Consider the following 4,812-nt stretch of genomic DNA (forward strand, 5'->3'; position numbering starts at 1 on the left):
TGGAAACCCAGTGAGTGATTAATAAACACACAAAGTCCTGGACCTTGTAGTGTTTACTCTAGCTCCCACTTTGCCTGCTTAGGGTACAAAATAAAGTCACATCTCTTTTTTTATTACAGAAGTTGTGGGTTTACAGAACAATCATGCATGAAACACAGGATTCCCATATGGTACCCTATTGTTTATACCTTGTATTGTTGTGGAACATTTGTTATAATTGATGATAGTCTCATCTCCTTTTAATTTTCAAAATTTAAGTGCCTCAACCCCCACTCTTGCATATCCTCAAGGAGATTCTTTTCTCCTCCTTGGGGGTCACTCACCTCCTGTGACAATATTAAAAAACCTCATAAATGGTCATTTACTTTCTCGACACTACTCAGTTCGCATCTTTGCTAGATTACTTTCTGCTGGTTGGCATCTCCACAAGGAACCCTTGTTAAGGTAATTTTTCTGGTTCCAATCCCTGCCTTCACTCTCCAAGCACCAAACCTCCCCTCGGGTCTTTCATTCCCTGAGGATGACTCATTCCTTCTCTCATTAAAAGAACAGAGGTTCCTCTAAGCAAGAGTTTTCTCGTCATTTTCTCCATTTCCACACTTAGCTTCACTTGCACCTATTATTTTATTCTCTCCTTTTGTCTCAAAGGAACATTCATCTCTTTTAGTTTCTAAAGTGAAATCCTTCATTTGTACATTCAGTTCTCATTCATACCATCAACTTTGGAACATTGCTACACTGATTATACCTTCTCCTGTATTTTCAATCGCCTCCTCTAGATTAGCACTTTCCCTTGGGTCTACCAAATGTCTAAGCCTTTCCCAGTTTACTAAATCAAAACTAACCTACCAAAGAGGAAAGTAGCTGGCTTTCTTTTCTTTTGCTAAACCTCACTAACTCCAAGCCCTCCTCACCATTTGCACTTCACTCCCTGTGATCTCTGTTCCCACTTTCTAGAATCTGTTCTTGAAAGGGGTCTCCTGATTGCCTTACACCACTGGGTCTGAGGTGGTTAGTTTTGAATTGCTAACTAATATAGTGGTCAAACTAGGATTTTGAACAGTGTGATAATTCCACTTCAGTAGGAAGTGAAAAATAAGGTTGGCACTTTATTGTAGGAACTTTGACTTTCAAATGAAGGAGTCATAGAGAATATTTAGAAAAAAATGATATTTTAATCTGAAAGGTTCACATCAGGGAGTATGGTGGGTAGGAAAGTGGTGAGTTCATGATTTTAAAACACCTGGGGAGTTTTTCAAAACACATGTGCCTGACTTCTCCTTTCCTCTAACTGTTTCTTATTTGGTCCTTGACATAAAGGTAGTTGGGGATGTTTGAAGACTCCACATCCATGTTAAGATCCAGTCTAACCAAATTTTCACTTGAAAACTATAGCCCTGAGTGACCAAGTAATTTTCTTAAGGTTTCAAATCTGCTAAATGCCAGATATTTGCTTTTTATGTATTTGCTTTTTATGCATACATTATGTGTTGTGTGTCTATTTTTTTCTGTTCTTTTAAACTATTGAAGAGATACATGCTTATAGCAAGTCAAGCATTACAGAGGTCTATAAGAAAACTCTTACTCTTCTTTTCTACTTGATCTTATGGGGGTAACCAATATTAACACTTGATAATCCTTCCATACTTTTTTCTCTGTTGATATTTATTTCATATTATAATAAATCAGGAACATATTTCCAAGTAAGTAAATACAGTCTAATTCATTTTACCCCTTTAAAAAATTGAGATATAATTCACAAACTATAAGATTTACCATTTTAAAATACAATTTAGTGGTTTTTCATATAATCACAAAGTTGTGCAACTGTCACTCTTTATATAATTCTAGGATATTTTCATTATCCCCAGAAGGAAGCCCATACCTGTTAGCAGTCAAGTCACTCTCAAATCCTGCCTCAACTGCTGGCAACCACTAATCTACTTTCTGTTTCTATAGATTTGCTTCTTCTAGACATTTCATATAAATGAAATCATATTATATGTGGCCTTTTGTGTCTAGCTTATTTTTCTTAATATGCTGTTGCAAGGTTTTTTCATGTTGTAGCATGTATCGGTACTTCATTCCTTTTTATTATCAAATAATATTTCATCATATGGATAAGGTTTACTTTTCAGGTTTCTTCTAAACATTTTATAGTTTAAGATCTTACATTTAGGTCTTTGGTTCACTTTGAGTTACTTTTTGTATATGGTGTAAAGTAGGAGTCCAAGTTCTTTCCTTTTTTATGTGGAAATCCGGTGGTTCCAGCACCATTTGTTAAAAAGACCACTCTTTCCCCCACTGAATTGTCTTGGCTTATTTGTTGCAAATCCATTGCCCATAAATGTATGGGTTTATTTGTGGACTCACAATTCTTTTCCATTGATGTGTATGCCAGTACCACACAGTCTTGATTACTCTAGCCTTGTATTAAGATTTGAAATTAGAAAGTTTGAGTCCTCCAACTTTCTTCTTTTTCAAGATTGTTTTGACTATTCTGAGTCTCTTGTGTTTCCATATGAATATTAAAATCAGATTGTCAGCTTATGCAAAAAATGCATATGGGAGTTTGAAAGGAATTGCATTGACCCTTCATGTCAATTTGGGAAACATTGCCATCTTAACAATGTTAAGTCTTCCAATCCATGAACATGGGATATCTATAGGTCTTTCTCTCAATGATGTTTTGTGTTTTTCAGTGTACATGTCTTACACTTCTTTTAACTTTTTTCCTAAGGGTTTTATACTTTTTGATGCTATTGTAAATGGAAGTGTGTTAATTTTATTCTTCAGATTAATTGGTAGTGCATAGAAATACACTTGTCTCTTGTATATTGATCTTGTATCCTGTAACCTTACTGAGCTCATGAGCTGTAAGTTTCTTATTTTTTGTTTTGATTTTGATTCCTTAGGATTTTCTATACTAAAGATAATGTCATCAGCAATTAGTTTGATTTCCTCTCCAATCTGCATGCCATTTCTTTTTCTTGCTTGATTCTCCTAGCTAGAACCTTCAGTACAATGTTAAATAGAGGTGGTGAGAGTGGATATTCTTGTCTTATTCCTGATGATAGGGGGAAAGCTTTCAATATTTCGCCTTTAAGTATGATATTTACTGGGGGTTTTTCATAGATGTCCTTTATCAGGTTGAAGAAGTTCCTATCTATTCCTAATTTATTGTTTTGTTGTGTTTTTTTTTTTTTTTATCATAAAGACTGCTAGATTTTGTCAAATGCTTTTGCTGTGTCTGTTGAGATGATTGTGTTGTTTTTATCTTTTATTCTATTAATATGGTGGTCCTTTATTGTTCTTACATGGTCTTTTATTCTATCAATACCATATGTTGAACAAACCTTGCATTCCTGGGTAAACCTACTTGGTCATGGTTTATAATTCTTTATATATGTTGCTGGATTCTGTTTGCTACTATTTTGTTGAGGATTTTTGCATCTATATTTGTGGAGTGAGTTTCTACACAGTGTGTTGTGGAAACACAGGCTCAGGGCACAACAGAAACTTTCAGCAAATGAATGCTTTATTACTTATATAGTACGAAAGGTCCAAAAGGGTAGAGGAAGAGGTCCCATCATGGCCGTTCTCCCAGGGAGGACAAAAACTGCTCAGGTTGAGGCCAGTAGATGGCATCTCCACATTCCCCTCTCTGTCAAACAAAAGAGACAAATCTATGCTGTTTTGTGTGGTATTTATCCACCCTGTGGGGAGGAAGCCCTGCCACTGAGAATTCCTGCCTTGCTTAGCATCTGGGGCTGCTTATTCCCAGTTTCTGAGCTTAAGGTTTAGCCAGGTCTTTTCATTAGGCTTTACATCTCCCTTGGGTTGTAGAATGGAAGCAGACTGAAACATCATTGTACAATAGGGGGGGAGGAGAGGTAGGTGAGGGCTGTGAGATGGCACTGAGCACATGTCTGTGACTTCCCCAGCATCTACCCCTTGACTTTCCCCACCAGGCCTACTCTACCCCACCTTCCACAACTTAAGCTCACCTTCCACCTTGGAGATGAAAGTAGAGATGGATAAGGCCTGCCAGCCTGTGGCTCTCAACAATGTTGGCAGTAAAGGTTTGGGAACACCAGCTGGTGCAGCACATTAGGAAGGCTTCAGCTATGCATCCTGTAACTCCAAGCAGAGTGATCAGACCTGTCTAAAAGTAATAATTGTACACATACTCTCCTGTCTCCCAGGAGATGGCTGGAGAGGCCTTACATAGAATCTGTTTGTAGTAAACACAAGAATATAGCTTGGTGACTGCCCCCTCTCCCTCCATTGAGAAGAATGGGTGACCCATGGATCCTAGAGCCCACTGAGTTACTAGGCATTTGCCCACCATCTGTTGACCATGGTGTCCATTGCCATAGCATAGGAGACACTCCTTCAAGTGGTGAGGGTAGAATAAACCTGCTCAATCATGTCTCCCAGGGGAAGCCTTAGGGTGAGGAGCAAAATCAGCTTGTTGTTCTATTCAGGGGGACTTTTCTAACAAAATCATCAAGTTCGTACTGCAAAATGGGAATCTGGCAAGGGGATAAATCCCTCTGGTGGGGATGGACTATCCATGCACCAACACCCAGCTGTTGCAGCATGACCACAGCTTCCTCTTTGCTGCTAGGCATAGTTGGGATTTTGGGGAAGTCATCCAGAGTGCGATATACTCATGTGACTCCCTTTAGGACCCTGACAAAAGTTGGGACTGTGCTATGCCTGGTTGTGGCTCCTTCCCTGTCCCCTGCTTCCTCCACTCTTAGCTCTAATTAATTGACAGTCAGTTGGAAGATTGGTTAGGCGTGAGGT

This window comes from Choloepus didactylus, chromosome 1 (genome assembly GCF_015220235.1).
Source record: "Choloepus didactylus isolate mChoDid1 chromosome 1, mChoDid1.pri, whole genome shotgun sequence".
Taxonomy (NCBI): Eukaryota; Metazoa; Chordata; class Mammalia; order Pilosa; family Megalonychidae; genus Choloepus; species Choloepus didactylus.